Source organism: Pan troglodytes, chromosome 6 (genome assembly GCF_028858775.2).
Source record: "Pan troglodytes isolate AG18354 chromosome 6, NHGRI_mPanTro3-v2.0_pri, whole genome shotgun sequence".
Classification (NCBI taxonomy): domain Eukaryota; kingdom Metazoa; phylum Chordata; class Mammalia; order Primates; family Hominidae; genus Pan; species Pan troglodytes.
This window is the reverse complement of record NC_072404.2, coordinates 62100675-62122241: the sequence shown is the minus strand read 5'-3', so window position 1 is coordinate 62122241 and position 21567 is coordinate 62100675.

Genomic DNA, 21567 nt, shown 5'->3' with positions numbered 1-21567 from the left:
CAGAAGGGCAATTATTACACAGTGACAGTGGAAGGAACAGAGACACAGTCGGTGGGTGGTGGGAAGATAAGAATATTCACTCTGGGCCGGGCGCGGTCCATGCCTGTAATCCCAGCACTTTGGGAGGCCAAGGTGGGCGGATCACGAGGTCAGGAGATGGAGACCATACTGGCTAACACAGTGAAACCCCGTCTCTACTAAAAATACAAAAAATTAGCCGGGCGTGGTGGCGGGCGCCTGTAGTTCCAGCTACTAGGGAGGCTGAGGCAGGAGAATGGCGTGAACCCAGGAGGCGGAGCTTGGAGGGAGATTGCACCACTGCACTCCAGCCTGGGCGACAGAGCAAGACTTTGTCTCAAAAAAGAGAAAAAAAAAAAGAATATTCACTCTGATGGCTTCTAATAACGTTAGAGAAGTGAGCATCAGCTGAGCAGAAGAGAGGGAGGGAAGGAAGCACAGGAGGTTTGAGGAGAGAGAGAGGAAGTATGAAATCACTGTTGCAAACCTCCTGGGGGAATGTAAAGGGGTTGCCAGGAAGCCCACTTGAAATCTGTGAATTTAAAGTGAAAGTCTGGCCAGGCCGAGCGCACTGGCTTACTCCTGTAATCCCAGCACTTTGAGAGGCCGAGGTAGGTGGATCACCTGAGGCCAGGAATTTGAGACCAGCCTGACCAACATGGTGAAACCCCATCTCTACTTAAAATATAAAAGCTGGCCAGGCATGGTTGTGGGCACCTGTAATCCCAGCTACTCAGAAGGCTGAGGTGGGAGAATTGCTTGAACCCAGGAGGCAGGATTGCAGTGAGCCGAGATCGCTCCACTGCACTCCAGCCTGGGCAGTACAGCCAGACATGGTGGCTCACACCTGTAATCCCGGCACATTGAGGGGTTGAGGTGAGGAGGATTGCTTGAGGCCAGGAGCTCAACAGCAGCCTGGGCAACATGATGAGACCTCATCTCTACAGAAAATTAGAAAGTCAGCTGGGCATGGTGTGGTGCACGTCTATGATCCCAGCTCCCAGGGAGGCTGAGGTGGGAGGATCGCTTGAGCCCAGGAGGTGGAGGCTCCAGCGAGCTCTGATCACACCACTGCACTCCAGCCTGTGTGACAGAGTGAGAAGCTGTCTCTAAAATAAATAAACAAATGAATAAATAGATGAATAAATAAAGTAAAAGTTCAGCTGAGTGTGTGCTTTCCCAGTGATGCTTGGCTGTCCAGGTGCAGACGCAAGACATCTAGCCCGTTCATGTCACCCTTGTTGAGGGGAACCATGTCAGGAGAGAGAGAGACAAAGGAGTTGATTTTTTTTTTTTTTTGAGACGGAGTCTCCCTCTGTCACCCAGGCTGGAGTGCAGTGGTGTGATCTCAGCTCACTACAACCTCTACCTCCCGGATTCAAGTGATTCTCCTGCCTCAGCCTCCCCAGTAGCTGGGATTACAGGTGCCCACCACCACACCTGGCTAATTTTTGTATTTTCAGTAGAGATGGGTGTTTCGCCATGTTGGCCAGGCTGATCTCAAACTCCTGACCTCAAGTGATCCGTCCACTTCGGCCTCCCAAAGTGCTGGGATTACAGGCGTGAACCACCTCGCCCTGCAGGAGTTGATTTTAATTATGAACGATGATTAAGGAAGGCAGTGGACACATAGAGAGTGACAGTGAGGTGATGAGGCCAAATGGAGAGTTCTGGAACAAGAGAGGAGAGGTCAGTGGGGAACTGTCTGAAGTCTCCTTTCTGGGTGATGGAGGGTCCCAGGTGTGACCGCAGGCAGGGAGAGGTGGCTGAGAGGCACACTTGAAAAGGTCACTGGAGCTGCAGCAGTCCTGGTGCCCAGAGAGACAGGGAGTAGCCTGGCCTGTCCAAGTGGGTGACGTCACCCTCAGGGAGTAGCCTGGCCTGTCCACGTGGGTGATGATGCCCTCAGGGAGTAGCCTGGCATGTCCACGTGGGTGACAACGCCAACGTCTTGTATGAAATCACTGTTGCAAACCTCCTGGGGAATGTAGACGGGTTGCCAGGCAGCAACCCCTCTAACGAGATGACAAGAATGATGGAGAACACTGTCAACTGAGAGCCCAAGTCCTCAGTGGATGAGGAGGTGTAAGCGGAAGACCAGCAGACAGCAGTCACCGAGAGGGACAGCAGGTGACTCTGCTGCCTTTGGAAGAGAAATGTCTTGGACGCAACCACAGGAAGCATGGAGGATACAGACCCTACTTTAGATTCTGCAGTACGTGGGGTATAGGAGAAAAAAAAGACTCCCTGCACCAGACGGTGCCAGCAGAATTGGGGTCCTGAGGGGCCAGTGGGGTCGGAGGGAGGGGACCCTCTTGCAAGAGGCTGAGTGGCGGCTCCAGAGCCGATGATGTCATCAGAGGAGCTGGGGCAGGATGAGGGGTGAGAAGGAGGGTCCAGTCATATTAGGCAATGCACAGATCCGGGGGAAGGGCCCATGACACAGAGGCTCTGTCCTTTGAAGGTCACTGAACCAACAGGGGAAGGTGAGGCATGACGAAAACAGCCGTGGATGTCCAGCCGCAGTGGCTTACACCTGTCATCCCAGCACTTTGGGAGGCCAAGGAGGGTGGATCACCTGAGGTCAGGAGTTCAAGACTAGCCTGGCCAATATGGGGAAGCCCCGTCTCTACTAAAAATACAAAAATTAGCTGGGCATGATGGCGGGCACCTGTAATCCCAGCTACCTGGGAGGCTGAGGCAGGAGAATCACTTAAACCCAGGAGGCAGTGGTTGCAGTGAGCCGAGAGCACGCCACAGCACTCCAGCCTGGGCAACAAGAGCGAAACTCTGTCGGGAAGGGGAGAAGAGGGGAGGGGAGAAGAAAGGAAGGATAGAAGGAAAGACGGAAAGAAGGAAGGAAGGGAGTGAGAGAGAGAGAGAGAAGAAAGAAAGAAGAAAGAGAGAGAAGAAAGAAAGAAAAAGAAAAACGAAGAAAAAAGAAAGGAGAAGAAAAGAAGGGAGAAAGAAAGAAAGAAGGAAAGAGAAAGAAAGAAAGAAAGAAAGAAAGAAAGAAAGAAAGAAAGAAAGAAAGAAAGAAGGAAAGAAAAGAAAAGAAAAAGAAAATAACCGTGGATGACCTCAGACGGCTGCAGGTGACATTTCAAGCTGTGAGTTTGAAGAGTGTGGATGCTCCAGGCAACTGTGGGGTAACTGCGCCCACTGGTGGCCATATATGGCTAAAGCAAGTACAAGTCCAGACACACCTGGAGAACAGGTGCCATCGCCTGAAAGCAACAGTAACCACGACAACAAGGCCAGGTGCAGAACCCAGGTCTCCCCTCATTATTAGAACCTGTGGAGAGATCATGAACGTATTCCCCGATAAGTTCATTTTCAGGGGTAAAAAAGCTCAACAATCTCCCACAGTGTCACTTCTCCCAGGAATATGTGTATGTTGCCCTTGACAAACTGTTGCCCTTGACGAAGAAATGTACCAGTTTCCAATGGCAGCATATTTAATTGAGGAAAGATCTCATTAACAGATGTAAGTCCAGGGTCTCAGCATCAGAATTTCCCTTCAGTGTTTTATTATAAAAACGTTTGGGGTGTGGGGCTTACACCTGTAATCCTAACACTTTGGGAGGCCGAGGTGGGAGGATCACTTGAGGACAAGAGTTTGAGACCAGCCTGGGTAATTAGCCAAATGCAGTGGAGCGCACTTGTAGTTTCAGCTTCTTGGGAGGCTGAGAAGGGAGAGTCCCTTGAGCCCAGGAGTTCGAGGCTGCAGTGAGCTAGGATCACATCACTGCACTCCAGCCCGGGAAACAGAGCAAGACCCTGTCTCTAAAAAATAAATGAATTAACACTTATAAGAAATGTTCAAACTTAATGAAAAGTTGAAAGAATTTTGCAGTGAACATCTATACCCACCTCTGAAGTCTACAATTATCATTTCATTATGCTCAGTTTATCATGAAATCTATTCAACTATCCATCCCTCAAACCATCCTATTTGGAGGCATTTCAAAATGAATTGCGGCATTAGTACATTTCACCCCTAAACACTTCAGCACACATAACAAGACTCTCATATTTATTTATAGTCCTTTTTTCTTTGGACATAAAATACGCATATAGGTCAGGTGCTGTGGCTCAAGCCTGTAATCCCAGCACTTTGGGAGGCCGAGGTGGGTGGATCCCTTGAGCTCAGGAGTTTAAGATCAGCCTGGGCAATATGGTGAAACCCCATTTCTAATAAAAATACAAAAATTAGCTGGGTATGGTGGCACATGCCTGTAATCCCAGCTACTCGGGAGGCTGAGGTGGGAGAATCACTTGAACCTGGGAGGCAGAGGTTGAAGTGAGCTGAGATGGGCTGAAATCTGCTTCCTGGGAACACTTATCTTGTTGATTCGGCACCATGCGCCACATGAAGTGAGTTCTGATTCCTCTTCCTTATGAAAGCTCTTAAACTGTCCAAAGATGGCCATTCTGTCCCTTTGAGTCACTTCATCTGATACAGAATCTCCAGTTTCTCTACCTGTTCATGCCCAGGCAAAGCTTCCAGCACTCAGCACTTCACTGGCTAGGCTTTCATGTTTGCAAGGGCGCTGACGCCTCTCATCTTTCTATGTCAGTGGAAGAAAATAGACGGTTCAGAGCTGGCCTGCAGTGACAAAGAGAAACAAGGCCTGTTTGCGGTGGATATGATTGGATGGCCAGGACAGGAAGCCAGGACCTGGAAGGAGAGCAAACAAAATGAGTTTTTCAAAAAGCTAGATGACAGTGGAACCATGCAGAGATCAAAAACGGTGCAACAGGAAACTAGGAAAGCAGAAAACAGAAATAGTGTAATTTTGTAACATTAACAGGGGTAAGTAACATGACATTAGTGATATTTCACAGGGGATATTGGTCAGTGCCTGCAGCAAAATGTTTGAATGCCTTTTAATTGCAAAATTAATGCTTACATAAGTTTTCTTTGTTAAAAAATGAAAACAATTCAGATAAGTCTAAAATGTCCCTGTCCCTACTGTCCTTCCTTCCCTACCCAATTCCAGAAGTGTGTGTGCATGAGCAGGTGCATGGGTGAGCATTTGCATGTGTGTGTGTGTATATATATATGTGTGTGTGCATATATATACACATATATATGTATATGTGTGTATATATGATGTACACATGTATACATGTGTATATGCATGTATATGTACACATGTATACATGCATCTGTGTATATATGCATATATACATATATGTACACATGCATCTGTGTATATATGCATATATACATATATGTACACATACATATATGTGTACATACACATGCATATGTGTACATAAATATATGTAGGTATGCATAGATACGTGTGCATATACATATGTGCAAATACATATCTATATACACATATCTACGTACACATACATATCTATGTACACATATCTATGTATACATATATTTATGTATATATACATACACGTATATATCTATACACGTGTATGCATATATAGAGAGAGAGAGAGAAAATGAAAGAGAGAGAATAGAGAGAGATTTATTGTAAGGAATTGGTAAGGAATAGGTATGTATACATAGGTTTATGTATAGATACATAAGTGTATATATCTATATATATTTATGTGTGTGTATATATATATAGAGAGAGAGAGACAGAAAGAGAGAGAGAAGAGAGATTTATTGTAAGGAATTGGGTCACACAATTGTGGAAGCTGGCAAGTCCAAAATATGCAGACAGGGTAACTCCAGCCATCAGTGTGGAGACCCAGGGAAGACGTGATGTTGCACCCTGAGTCCAAAGAAAGCCTGGAGGCGTAATTCCTTCTTCCTTGGGGGAGGTCAGCCTTATTTCTTTTAAGGCCTTCAGCTGATTAAGTGAGGCCCATCCCGCTATGGAGAGTAATCTGTTTTATTCAAAGTACACTGATCTAAATGTTAATCTTACCTAAATAATACCTTTACAAAAACATCTAAGATACTATTCGGCCATGGCCTAGCCATGCGGTATTTAAAATTAACTGTCGCAATATGGAATGCATATAAACATTCCTATATAACTAAAATATGCTATATTTTGTGTGCATTATTTAAATGTTATTATAGCATACGACCTGCTTTTATCACTCAAAGTTATGATTAGAGTTCTTTCTTTAATAGGAAATAAAGGAATACCTCATTCTTTCTCAATGTTATGCTTAGAGGTATTTCCTTAAGAAGAAATAAAGAAATACTTCATCCTCGCTTTCTACATCGTATTCTGTTCTATGGCTACATCCTGATTTATTTAGCCATTACTCTAAGAATTGGCATATTATTCCCAGCTGGTGAGCTGCTTGATCATGAATTCAAGCAAACTTCTTGAATTCTTTTAAAATGGCGGTCAATATTCTGTTCCTGGGCAGGTGCGGTGGCTCATGCCTGTAATCCCAGCACTTTGGGAGGCCAAGGTGTAAGGCTCACTTTAGGCCAGGAGTTTGAGACCGGACTAGGCAATGTGGTGAAATCCTGTTACTACAAAAAATACACAAATTAGCTGGGCATGGTGGCATGCATCTGTAGTCCCAGCTACTGGGAGGCTGAGGTTGGAGGATCGCTTGAGCTGAAGAGGTGAAGGCTGCAGTGAGCCATGTTCAGTGCACTGCACTTCAGCCTGGACACTGGAGTGAGAGGAAGGAAGGAAAGAAAGAAAGAAGGAAGGAAGGAAAGAAAGAAAGAAGGAAGGATGGAAGGGAAGGAAGGGAAGGAAGGAAGGGAAGGAAAGAAGGAAAGGAAGGAAGGGGAAGAAAGAAAAATGAAAGAAAGAGAGAAAGAGAAAGAAAGAAAGAGAGAGAGAGAAAAAGAAAAAAGAAAGAGAGAAAGAGAAAGAAAGAGAGAGAGAAAAAGAAAGAAAGAAAAAAGAAGAAAGAGAAAGAAAGAAAGAAAGAAAGAAAGAAAGAAAAGAAAGAAAAAGAGAAAAAGAAAGAATTTTGTCCCAGGAAGAGGGCCGGCTTGATGTGGTTCCAGCAAACTGACACAGGCCAAAGTGTGCATGTTACAGAGAAGATCAGGAGGGTGTCAGGACTTCCAAACACCCTGGAGCAAATTCTGGAGGCCCACCTGTTGCCATTGATGTGGCGGATCCCAGCATACGAGGAGCAAAGGAGAGAGGACCTTCTTCTGGCTCTGAGAGTCCATAACCCTTTGAGGAAGATTAAGCAACAGGCACATTCTCACATTTATTTAATCTTTAACACCCCTACTGGCTAGGTATTGTTAACTGAATATCACAGATGAAGGACCCAAGGCCAGAGAACTAAAGTCTATGCCTGGCCTAATACATTTTCCACTACAGTGCTCCCTGATGGTGGACTTTCATATCAAAAAAGCACAAGCAGTTACAAGCAGTAGCAGTAATAGAAGTAAAAATGATGGCAATAATGCCATGCAATAGAATGCTTATTATATGCCCAGCTGGGTTCTCAGTGTTTGGCGTGTAGCAACTCAATGAATTTCTGCAACAGCGTCATAAAGTAAGTACTATTATTAATTCCATCTTGCAGATTAAGAAACTAAGTGTGGCTGAGAATATAGATGGCAGACATTTCCTTCAGATCTTACAACTTAGAAGGGCTCTGGATAATTTGCAATTGCTAGTACCTGTGTCTCTTTTTCTGGAGGCCTTTTTCTGATGCCAGGAAGGTCCGCTGTACTTGCTTTCAAGGCAAAGAGAAGTGCCGAGACCAGCTCAGTCAGGGAGACCCTAACCGAGTGGTGCTAGAGGAATTAAAGACACACACACAGAAATATAGAGGTGTAAAGTGGGAAATCAGGGGTCTCACAGCCTTCAGAGCTGAGAGCCCCGAACAGAGATTTACCCACGTATTTATTAACAGCAAACCAGTCATTAGCATTGTTTCTATAGATATTCAATTAACTAAAAGTATCCCTTATGGGAAATGAAGGGATGGCCCGAAATAAAGGGGTGGATCTGGCTAGTTATCTGCAGCAGGAACATGCCCTTAAGGCACAGATCACTCATGCTATTGTTTATGGTTTAAGAATGCCTTTAAGTGGTTTTCTGTCCTGGGCAGGCCAGGTGTTCCTTGCCTTCATTCCGGTAAACCCACAACCTTCCAGCATGGGCGTTATGGCCATCATGAGCATGTCACAGTGCTGCAGAGATTTTGTTTATGGCCAGTTTTGGGGCCAGTTTATGGCCAGATTTTGGGGGGCCTGCTCCCAATATGTCCCCATTCTTTGATTTGCAAATCAATAAAAGCAAAGGCAGCTTTGTCATGGTGAGCTACTTCTCTCAGGAGTCAGGATCCACATCTGCAGACTATACAAAGACAAACAACACAGATTAAAAGCACAATCATCATTGAAATCACAGAGCTTCCAAGTGTTTTTATCCATTTTAATGGGTTACTAGCTGCTAATCTGTCTGCAGCTCCTTTAAGCACTCCAGTTCCTGGCATTAAGGTCAGGTGTGCCTGGGATGCTTTAAATATTTGTTCTTTTAATTTTGCAATATCCAAAAACAAATTCATAGAGTGTCTTTCTAGATGCTTTTTTATTCTTTCTCAAATTTTGATCTTATTAAGAGCTATTAATAGTTTCCACAAATCCTTAATGTTTAGGTCCTACAGTGGGCCATATCATTTGAGGTTGAGGTGCCACTATACTGCCACGGTTCCAGATAATAGGAACTCTTGCCATACTTCTTATTATATCTACCATCTGACCATTTTGTTCAGATCAGCTGAACATAGTGTGGCTGTGGCACATGGACTGAGAGGTGCAATTTAAGCTAAACATCCCCTTAGGGGATCAATTAATAATGATTCCATAGGAATCACTGTGCAGCATCTCTGCATGTTCTGCAACGCAATCTTCCTAAACAAGTACGTTCATTTTTTCTGGCCAGGTCCAGTTCTGTTTATGAATAGGTTTTTGAGGGCGATATGCCTCAATTATAGGAGCAGATTTGTTATGGTAAATACTGAGATCAGAAAGCATGTGTAACTGCATCATAGAGTGATTACATCCAGGCATTATTGCCAGCCAAGATTGATAAATATGCCCAATAAGTATAATTGTTCCCTGTGTCAGCCCTTATTGAAGGAATACTCACAGCAGTGGTGATAACCGCTATCATAGCTACCATTAAATTACTCATTGTGACTGGTTGTCCTGCTTTCTTCAGGTTTTCTTCTGCCATCTGTGGCAGCTTCTTGGTCTGTCCCCAGGTGGGTGGCTGTGTTTGATGGGTGTTGCTCGTGACAGTTGGGGTCCTCCTCAGCATCAGCCTTAACATGGCTGCAACCAGGGGGGTCCTCAGGATCCTTCCAGAATCTTTTCCTTGGCATCTGGTTCATGATAAGGTTTCAGGTGTCTTGATGGTCTCCAAATCGGCTGCTGGTTCTGGCCTGGAGAAACACAAGCATAGCCTGTACCCCAAGTTATTATTTTACCTATTTCCCAACTTTTTGTTATCAGATCTCTCCACCAAACCAGTTGTTCTGCTTCTGTCTTTGCAGCTGGTTTCTGTAGATGCTGTTCAGCTGCTGGTAACATCTGACCTTTCGGCAGGCTCAAAAAATTTAAAGTTAATAATGCTAGATTCAGTTGTGTATGGGCTGTCCTGTAATCCCTGTTTCTCCCCCTTTTTTGTTTTTGTCATCAATTATTCATCTGTTTGACATTGTAACTGAGCATTTTTAATTAACTGTGTGGAATGAACCACATATGAAGAATCAGAAATCACATTAATAGGCATATTAAAAGCAGTCAATACCTCAATTACAGCTACAAGCTCCGCTTTTTGAGCTGAAGTATAGGGCATCTGGAAAACTTTAGTTTTTGTTCCAGAATAAGAAGCTTTACCATTACTAGACCCATCTGTAAAAACATTCTCAGCACCTTCAATTGGTTTAAATTTAGTTATTTTAGAGAGAATCCAATTAGCTAATTTCAAAAACTGAAACAGTTTCATTTTAGGAAAATGATTATCAAGAATACCCAGAAAGTCAGCTAAATGGGTTTGCCAAATAAGACTACTTATAAAAGCTTGCTGTATTTGTGCCTTCATGAGAGGGACAATAATTTTTCCAGGATCATATCCATGTAATTTAACAATCCGAGTTCTCCCAATCCCTATCATAGTAGCGATTTTATCTAAATAAGGAGTTAGAGTCCATGAATTAGTATATGGAAGAAAAAGCCACTCTACTAAGTCCTGTTCTTGGACAATAACACCAGTAGGTGAATGCTGAGTTGAAAAAATTAGCAAATCTAGAGCCTTCTCTGGATCTATTCCATTTATCTGAGCTTTATGGACTTGCTTCTCAATTAGTTGTAACTCTGCCTCAGCCTCCTTTGTTAATTGCTGAGGGCTAGTGAGACTAGGATTTCCTCTAAGGATAGAAAACAGATTACTCATGGCATAGGTAGGAATGCCTAGAGCAGATCATATCCAATTAATGTCCCCTAGTAATTTTTGAAAGTCATTTAATGTTTTCAATTGATCCCTACATATGGTTACTTTCTGTGGCACAATGGTAGTGTCATTTACTAAGGTCCCCAAGTAGGAGTAAGGAGTAGTAGTCTGAATTTTGTCAGGAGCTGCAATTAAACCAGCATGAGAAATAGAATTTTGCAAGTCATCATAACATTGGAGTAATATTTCTCGAGTGGGGACAACACAAAATATATCATCCATATAATGAATAATGTAACACTGAAAATTTTTTATGAGTAGGTTCAATTGCTTGCCCTACATATGTCTGGCAAATTGTTGGACTGTTTGACATGCCTCGTGGCAATACTTTCCAGTGATAATGCTTAGTAGGCTGCAGGTTATTTACTGCAGGAATTGTAAATGCAAACCGTTCACAGTCTTACTCAGCTAAAGGGATAGTAAATAAACAGTCTTTTAAATCTATGACTATTAAAGGCCAATTTTTGGAATTATAGCAGAAGGTAATCCTGGCTGTAATGCTCCCATAGGTTGTATAACTGAATTGATGGCTCTTAAGTCAGTTAACATTCTCCATTTACCTGATTTTTTCTTAATTATGAAAACTGGAGAATTCCAAGGGGAAAATGTTGGAGTTATGTGTCCATTTTCTAATTGTTCAGTAACTAATTCCTCTAAAGCCTCCAGTTTCTCTTTACTTAGTGGCCATTGTTCTATCCAAATTGGCTTATCTGTTAACCATTTTAAAGGTATAGGTTCTGGAGGCTTAACAATGGCCACCATCAAAAATTATATCCTAATCTTTGGCGGGAACTTTGTCTTTTCACTTGAAGCGGTTTTTTCTAACCTTGGAAATTTTTTTCTAGTCCCATACCAGGGACATACCCCATTTCATGCATTATATGTTGACTTTGAGGGCTATATAATTGTTCTGGAATTAGAACTTGTGCTCTCCATTGTTATAATAAATCTCTTCCCTATAAATTTATAGGTACAGAAGTTATAATTGGTTGAATAGTCCCAGGTTGTCCATCGGGCCCTTCACAATGCAAAATATAACTACTTTGATATACTTCAGGGGCTTTACCAACTCCAACTATGTTAAATTGAGTGGGTTGAATTGGCCACGTGGACGGCCAGTGCTGTAGAGAAATGATTGAAAGGTCCACTCCTATATCCACCAAACCTTTAAATTTCTTTCCTTGAATAGTTATTTCACAGGTAGGATGTTTATCAGTAATTCGATTCACCCAATAAGCTGCTTTGCCTTGTTTATTTGTGCTTCCAAATCCTCCTGTTCATTTAATTTCACTTTTTCCCATTCCTACATACGGCACAATCAGGAGCTGTGCTATGCGCTCTCCTGGCTCTGCTTTCCAGGGAACAGAACTAGGTACAACAATTTGAATTTCCCCATTGTAATCTGAATCAATGACTCCTGTATGTATTTGTACCCCTTTTAAATTTAAACTAGACCTTCCTAGAAGTAATCCTATTGTCCCTGCTGGCAAGGGTCCACAGGCTCCTGTTGGGACTTTTTGTGGGGATTCCCCAGGCAGAAGGCTCACAGCTTTTGTGCAGCATAAATCTACTGTGGCACTACTGGCTGTGGCAGGGGACAGACAATGTACAGGGGTGAGGGAACGGCCTGAGCCGGAAATGCCTTGGTTTGGAATGGGGCCCACGACAGGCCCCTCATGGCATTTCTCGAAATGGGGTTCCCATCTTTATCAAACTTAGAGTGGCATTGATTAGCTCAGTGTTTTCCTTTTTTACATTTTGGACATATTTCTGGCTCAGCAGTTTTCTTTTTACCCCTATCTGGTGGCCTGACTCGCTGATTTTTTCTACGTTCTTTTTTAGTATGTCCATGCTTCCCACAGTTAAAACAAGCTCCAGGAAATGGAGTATTTCCTTCATCCACTCTCAGTCCTGCCATTGCCTGTGCCAACAAAGTAGCTTTATGCAGATTACCTCCGATACCATCACAGGCCTTGATATAATCAACTAAATGTGCTTTCTCAAATTTAAAAGGAAATGGCTCAAATGTAGCTATACTATTTCCCTGTTGATCTGGGGGGCGTATTCTAACAGGGAACTGCCAAGCCTCTAAATCACTCTCATCTAGCTTGCTGAATTCCTGCCTGAATAGAACTGAGAGTGGTCGCTCAACACACTGCTCAAACAGTCACTGGGGCAACTATTTTCGCCCAGTGTCCTCCGGAAAAGAAAGATCTGGAGGGTCTTTTTCTTCAAAATAATAATGAGGTGGTGCAGAAGGGTAGAGATGAACCTCTCCCTCCTTTGCCGCTTTAGCTTTAGATGGCAAATAAACCTGCTCTGTAACCTCTTCTGTTACTTCATTATACTCTCCTTCCTCCTCATCATCAGTGTGAAAAAGTTCCAACATGGAACGAACCAGACCCCGCACTTGTCCCATTGTTACCCTGATGCTTCCGAGCTCCCCTTCTTACTCACCACAGGGATTGCTTTAAGAGTACTCGGGGGTCCTCCAGCTAGTTCCACATTCTCCAACCATTGCTCTGGTGACCCTTCAACCTGGATTCGAGCCCCCATGATGGACGCCACTTGCCAAGACCAGCTCAGTCGGGGAGACCCTAATCCAGCGGCACTAGAGGAATTAAAGACACACACACAGAAATATAGAGGTGTAAAGTGGGAAACCAGGGGTCTCACAGCCTTCAGAGCTGGGAGCCCCGAACAGAGATTTACCCACGTATTTATGAACAGCAAGCCAGTCATTAGCATTGTTTCTATAGATATTCGATTAACTAAAAGTATCCCTTATGAGAAACAAAGGGATGGGCTGAAATAAAGGGGTGGGTCTGGCTAGTTATCTGCAGAGAAACATGCTCTTAAGGCACAGATCACTCATGCTATTGTTTGTGGTTTAAGAACACCTTTAAGCGGCTTTCTGCCCTGATGGGCCAGGTGTTCCTTGCCCTCATTCCGGTAAACCCACAACCTTCCAGCATGGGCATTATGGCCATCATGAACATGTCACAGTGCTGCAGAGATTTTGTTTATGGCCAATTTTGGGGCCAGTTTACGGCCAGATTTTGGGGGGCTTGTGTCCAGAAGTACACACCACTGACTCAAGGATTGTTACTATCCATGTTCCTTCCTCATAAGAACTGACCTGACCTGAGTGGTTATTCAGCTCTATATTCACTCAGACAGGTACTCATCTACTAAACATTATTTAACACAGCATTAATACCAATGTCATAAGACTGTAAGCAGGGTATTTGGGTTTTCGCCTGATCCCACTGTATAAAAATTTTTTGCCTTCACTATGCCTCAGTTTTCTATCTGTAAAATGGGCATGATCAACCCTCAGTGAGTTAAATTGATGATTAAAACAGATAATAGGGTAGGTGCGGTGGCTCACGCCTGTAATCCCAGCATTTTGGGAGGCCGAGGTGGGTGGATCATCTGAGGTTAGGAGTTCCAGACCAGCCTTGCCAACATGGCGAAGCCCTATCCATACTGAATACATAAAAATTAGCTGGGCATGGTGGCATGTGCCTATAATCTCAGCTACTTGAGAGGCAGAGGCAGGAGAATTGCTTGAACCCGGGAGGTGGAGGTTGTGGTGAGCTGAGATCACTCCACAGCACTCCAGCCTAGGAGACAGAGTGAGATCCATCTCAAAATAATAATAATAACAATAAAACAGATAATAATTTAAGGTGTATGGTTTAGTTCATGGATATTACAAGCCACTCCCACACTTAGTGACTTAAAGCAAGGTTTGCAAGTTTTTTTTGTGAAGAGAGAGAGAGGCAATATTTTAAGCTTTGCAGGCCATACGGTGTTTGTTGCAACTATTCAACTCTGTTATCATATGAAAGCAGCTATAGATAATACATAAAGGAAGGAGTGAGGCTGTGTTCCAACAAAATAATATTCACAAAACAGGAGACAGACCAGATTTGGTCCACAGGCCGTAGTTTGCCAACTCCTGACTTAAAACAACTATTTATTTGCCTTTTGTTGGTTTATAATTTGGATGAGGCTCAGCTAGGCTTGCTTATGTGTCTGAAGTCAGCTGCTGGGCCAGCTGGTTTGGTTAATCTAAGATGACCTCAGCTGGGAGGACATGACTAGGCTCCATGTTGCTTTCATCCTCCAGCAGGCTAGTTCGGGCTTACTAAAATGGAGACCGGACAGGGCTCCAGGAAACTGTGTAGAAATATGCTAGGTTTCAGGGCTAGGCGTGGTGGCTCATGCCTGTAATCCCAGCACTTTGGGAGGCCGAGGCAGGTGGATCACCTGAGATCAGGAGTTCGAGACCAGCCTGGCCAACATGGTGAAACCCCGTCTCTACTAAAAATATAAAAAATTAGCCAGGCAGGGTGGTGGGCACCTGTAATCTCAGCTACTGGGGAGGCTGAGGCAGGAGAATTTCTTGAACCTGGGAGGCAGAGTTTGCAGTGAACTGAGATAGCACGACCACACTCCAACCTGGGCAAGAAGAGCTTAACTCCATCTTGAAAAAAAAAAAAAGAAAGAAAAGAAAAAGAAAATAAATATGCAAGGATTCTTGAGGTCTAGGCATAATGTCTGTCACATGCTCTTGGTCAGACTAAGCCACAAGGCCAGCCTAGATGCCATGGTTGGGGAAACTGACTCCATTACTTGAGGAAAACACTGTAGATTCATACTGCAAAGGAAAATGCATACAGGGAGGGAAATTAGCACAACCATGTTTGCAAACCACTTGCACATTAGCACATAAGAAGTGCTCCCTAAATGTTAACTAGTAGCCTGGACCTACTCTGCAGCTTGTTCTGTGGTAGAAATAGAAGAGATGATAAAGCTATAAAATCTAAGCTTTGAGATGCTTACAGTCCAAAATGTTAAATAAGTTTTGTGCACAAATAACTATAACAAAGAATAAACATAAGAAATGATTCTTCAGCTTGGGATTCAGAGCTCAAGAAATATCAGCAACTAGGATGTAGGAGATAAAAAGTTCTGATAAGTTTGCTGAGAATGATGGCTTCCAGCTTCATCCATGTCCCTGTAAAGGACATGAACTCAGAAAACCAAACACTGCATGTTCTTACTCATAAGTGGGAGTTGAACAATGAGAACACATGGACACAGGGAGAGGAACATCATTCATCAGGGCCTGTTGGCGGGTGGGAGGCAAGGCGAGGGAGAGCATTAGGACAAATACCTAATGCATGCAGGGCTTAAAACCTAGATGATGGGTTGATAGGTGCAGCAAACCACCATGGCACACGTATACCTATGTAACACACCTGCATGTTCCACACATGTATCCCAGAACTTAGAGTAAAATAAATTTAAAAAAACTTCTGGAGCGGGGGAGGAGCCAAGAAGGCCAAATAGGAACAGCTCCAGTCTACAGTTCCCAGCATGAGTGACGCACAAGACAGGCGATTTCTGCATTTCCAACTGAGGTACCAGGTTTACCTCACTGGGGAGTGCCGGACAGTGGGTGCAGGACAGTGGGTGCAGCGCAACATGTGTGAGCTGAAGCAGGGTGAGGTATCGCTTCACCAGGGAAGCTCAAGGAGTCAGGGAATTCCCTTTCCTACTCAAAGAAAGCGGTGACAGACGGCACCTGGAAAATAGGGTCACTCCCACCCTAATACTGCGCTTTTCCAACGGGCTTAACAAACAGCACACCAGGAGATTATATCCCGCATCTGGTCCTATGCCCACAGAGTCTCGCTCATTGCTAGCACAGCAGTCTGAGATCAAACTGCAAGGCGGCAGCGAGGCTTGGGGAGGGGTGCCCGCCATTGCTGAGGCTTGAGTAGGTAAACAAAGCGGCCGGGAATCTCGAACTGGGTGGAGCCCACCACAGCTCAAGGAGGCCTGCCTGCCTCTGTAGGCTCCACCTCTGGGGGCAGGGCACAGACAAACAAAAGGCAGCAGTAACCTCTGAAGACTTAAATGTACCTGTCTGACAGCTTTAAAGAGAGTAGTGGTTCTCCCAGCACGCAGCTTGAGATCTGAGAATGGGCAGACTGCCTCCTCAAGTGGGTCCCTGACCCCCAAGTAGCCTAACTGGGAGGCACCCCTAGTAGGGGCAGACTGACACCTCACATGCCTAGAAACTCCTCTGAGACAAAACTTCCAGAGGAACGATCAGGCAGCAGCATTTGTGGTTCACCAATATCCGCTGTTCTGCAGCCACCACTGCTGATACCCAGGCAAACAGGGTCTGGAGTGGACCTCCAGCAAACTCAAACAGAGCTGCAGTGGAGGGTCCTGACTGTTAGAAGGAAAACTAACAAACAGAAAGGACATCCACACCAACACCCCATCTGTACGTCACCATCATCAAAGACCAAAGGTAGATAAAACCACAAAGATGGGGAAAAACAGAGCAGAAAAACTGGAAACTCTAAAAATCAGAGCGCCTCTCCTCCTCCAAAGGAATGCAGCTCCTCACCAGCAATGCAACAAAGAATGGACGGAGAATGACTTTGATGAGTTGAGAGAAGAAGTCTTCAGATGATCAAACTACGCTGAGCTAAAGGAGGAAGTTCGAACCCATGGCAAAGAAGTTTAAAACCTTGAAAAAAAATTAGACGAATGGCTAACTAGAATAACTAATGCAGAGAAGTTCTTAAAGGACCTGATGGAGCTGAAAACCATGGCACGAGAACTACGTGACAAATGCACAAACCTCAGTAGCCGATTTGATCAACTGGAAGAAAGGGTAGCAGTGATGGAAGATCAAATGAATGAAATTAAGCAAGAAGAGAAGTTTAGAGAAAAAAGAATAAAAAGAAACGAACAAAGCCTCCAAGAAATATGGGACTATGTGAAAAGACCAATTCTACGTCTGATTGGTGTACCTGAAAGTGATGCGGAGAATGGAACCAAGTTGGAAAACACTCCACAGGATATTATCCATGAGAACTTCCCCAATCTAGCAAGGCAGGCCAACATTCAGATTCAGGAAATACAGAGAACGCCACAAAGATACTCCTAGAGAAGAGCAACTCCAAGACACATAATTGTCAGATTCACCAAAGTTGAAATGAAGGAAAAAATGTTAAGGGCAGCCAGAGAGAAAGGTCGGGTTACCCACAAAGGGAAGCCCATCAGACTAACAGGTGATCTCTCGGCAGAAACTCTTCAAGCCAGAAGAGAGTGGGGGCCAATATTCAACATTCTTAAAGAAAAGAATTTTCAACCCAGAATTTCATATCCAGTCAAACTAAGCTTCATAAGTGAAGGAGAAATAAAATCCTTTACAGACAAGCAAATGCTGAGAGATTTTGTCACCACCAGGCCTGCCCTAAAAGAGCTCCTGAAGGAAGCACTAAACATGGAAAGGAACAACTGGTACCAGTCACTGCAAAAACACGCCAAATTATAAAGACCACTGAGGCTAGGAAGAAACTGCATCAACTAATGAGCAAAATAACCAGCTAACATCATAATGACAGGATCAAATTCACACATAACAATATTAACTTTAAATGTAAATGGGCTAAATGCTCCAATTAAAAGACACAGACTGGTAAATTGGATAAAGAGTCAAGACCCATCAGTGTGCTGTATTCAGGAAACCCATCTCAAGTGCAGAGACACACATAGGCTCAAAATAAAGGGACGGAGGAAGATCTACCAAGCAAATGGAAAACAAAAAAAGGCAAGGGTTGCAATCCTAGTCTCTGATAAAACAGATTTTAAACCAACAAAGATCAAAAGAGACAAAGAAAGCCATTACATAATGGTAAAGGGATCAATTCAACAAGAAGAGCTAACTATTCTAAATATGTATGCACCCACTACAGGAGCACCCAGATTCATAAAGCAAGTCCTCAGTGACCTACAAAGAGACTTAGACTCCCACACAATAATAATGGGAGATTTAACACCCCACTGTCAACATTAGACAAATCAACGAGACAGAAAGTTAACAAGGATATCCAGGAATTGAACTCAACTCTGCACCAAGTGGACCTAATAGACATCTACAGAACTCTCCAGCCCAAATCAAGAGAATATACATTCTTTTCAGCACCACACCACACCTATTCCAAAATTGACCACATAGTTGGAAGTAAAGCACTCCTCAGCAAATGTAAAAGAACAGAAGTTATAACAAATTGTCTCTCAGACCACAGTGCAATCAAACTAGAACTCAAGATTAAGAAACTCACTCAAAACCGCTCAACTACATGGAAACTGAACAACCTGCTCCTAAATGACTACTGACTACATAAAGAAATGAAGGCAGAAATAAAGATGTTCTTTGAAACCAATGAGAACAAAGACACAACATACCAGAATCTCTGGGACACATTCAAAGCAGTGTGTAGAGGGAAATTTATAGCACTAAATGCCCACAAGAGAAAGCAGGAAAAATCTAAAATTGACACCTTAACATCACAATTAAAAGAACTAGAGAAGCAAGAGCAAACACATTCAAAAGCTAGCAGAAGGCAAGAAATAACTAAAATCAGAGCAGAACTGAAGGAAATAGAGACACAAAAAACCCTTCAAAAAATCAATGAATCCAGGAGCTGGTTTTTTGAAAAGATCAACAAAATTCATAGACCACTAGCAAGACTAATAAAGAAGAAAAGAGAGAAGAATCAAATAGATGCAATAAAAAATGATAAAGGGGATATCACCACTGATCCCACAGAAACACAAACTACCATCAGAGAATACTATAAACACCTCTACACAAATAAACTAGAAAATCTAGAAGAAATGGATAAATTCCTCAATACATACACCCTCCCAAGACTAAACCAGGAAGAAGTTGAATCTCTGAATAGACCAATAACAGGCTCTGAAATTGAGGTAATAATTAATAGCTTACCAACCAAAAAAAGTCCAGGGCCAGATGGATTCACAGCTGAATTCTACCAGAGGTACAAGGAGGAGCTGGTACCATTCCTTCTGAAACTATTCCAATCAATAGAAAAAGAGGGAATCCTCCTTAACTCATTTTATGAGGCCAGCATCATCCTGATACCAAAGCCTGGCAGAGACACAACCAAAAAAGAGAATTTTAGACCAATATCCTTGATGAACATTGATGCAAAAATCCTCAATAAAATACTGGCAAACCGAATCCAGCAGCACATCAAAAAGCTTATCCACCATGATCAAGCGGGCTTCATCCCTGGGATGCAAGGCTGGTTCAACATACGCAAATCAATAAACGTAATCCAGCATATAAACAGAACCAAAGACAAAAACCACATGATTATCTCAATAGATGCAGAAAAGGCCTTTGACAAAATTCAACAACCTTCATGCTAAAAACTCTCAATAAATTGATGGGACATATCTCAAAATAATAAGAGCTATCCATGACAAACCCACAGCCAATATCATACTGAATGGGCAAAAACTGGAAGCATTCCCTTTGAAAACTGGCACAAGACAGGGATGCCCTCTCTCACCACTCCTATTCAACATAGTGTTGGAAGTTCTGGCCAGGGCAGTCAGGCAGGAGAAGGAAATAAAGGGTATTCAATTAGGAAAAGAGGAAGTCAAATTGTCCCTGTTTGCAGATGACATGATTGTGTATCTAGAAAACCCCAGCATCTCAGCCCAAAATCTCCTTAAGCTGATAAGCAACTTCAGCAAAGTCTCAGGATACAAAATCAATGAGCAAAAATCACAAGAATTCTTATACACCAATAACAGACAAACAGAGAGCCAAATCATGAGTGAACTCCCATTCACAATTGCTTCAAAGAGAATAAAATACCTAGGAATCCAACTTACGAGGGATGTGAAGGACTTCTTCAAGGAGAACTACAAACCACTGCTCAAGGAAATAAAAGAGGATACAAACAAATGGAAGAACATTCCATGCTCATGGGTAGGAAGAATCAATATCGTGAAAATGGCCATACTTCCCAAGGTAATTTATAGATTCAATGCCATCCCCATCAAGCTAACAATGACTTTCTTCACAGAATTGGAAAAAACTACTTGAAAGTTCATATGGAACCAAAAAAGAACCCGCATCGCCAAGTCAATCCTAAGCCAAAAGAACAAAGCTGGAGGCATCATGCTACCTGATTTCAAACTATACTACAAGGCCACAGTAAGCAAAACAGCATGGTACTGGTACCAAAACAGAGATATAGACCAATGGAACAGAACAGAGCCCTCAGAAATAATGCCACATATCTACAACTGTCTGATCTTTGACAAACCTGACAAAAACAAGAAATGGGGAAAGGATTCCCTACTTAATAAATGGTGCTGGGAAAACTGGCTAGCCATATATAGAAAACTGAAACTGGATCCCTTCCTTACACTTTATACACAAATTAATTCAAGATGGATTAAAGACTTACATGTTAGACCTAAAACCATAAAAACCCTAGAAGAAAACCTAGACAATACCATTCAGGACATAGGCATGGGCAAGGACTTCATGACTAAAACACCAAAAGCAATGGCAACAAAAGCCAAAATTGACAAATGGGATCTAATTAAACTAAAGAGCTTCTGCACAGCAAAAGAAACTACCATCAGAGTGAACAGGCAACCTACAGAAGGGGAGAAAATTTTTGCAATCTACTCATCTGACAATGGGTTGATATCCAGAATCTACAATGAACTCAAACAAATTTACAAGAGAAAAACAAACAACCCCATCAAAAAGTGGGCAAAGGGCATGAACAGACACTTCTCAAAAGAAGACATTTATGCAGCCAAAAGACACATGAAAAAATGCTCATCATCACTGGCCATCAGAGAAATGCAAATCAAGACCACAGTAAGATACCATCTCACACCAGTTAGAATGGCGATCATTCAAAAGTCAGGAAACAACAGGTGCTGGAGAGGATGTGGAGAAATAGGAACACTTTTACACTGTTGGTGGGACTGTAAACTAGTTCAACCATTGTGGAAGTCAGTGTGGTGATTCCTCAGGGATCTAGAACTAGAAATACCATTTGACCCAGCCATCCCATTACTGGGTATATACCCAAAGGATTATAAATCATGCTGCTATAAAGACACATGCACATGTATGTTTATTGCGGCACTATTCACAATAGCAAAGACTTGGAACCAACCCAAATGTCCAACAATGATAGACTGGATTAAGAAAATGTGACACATATACACCATGGAA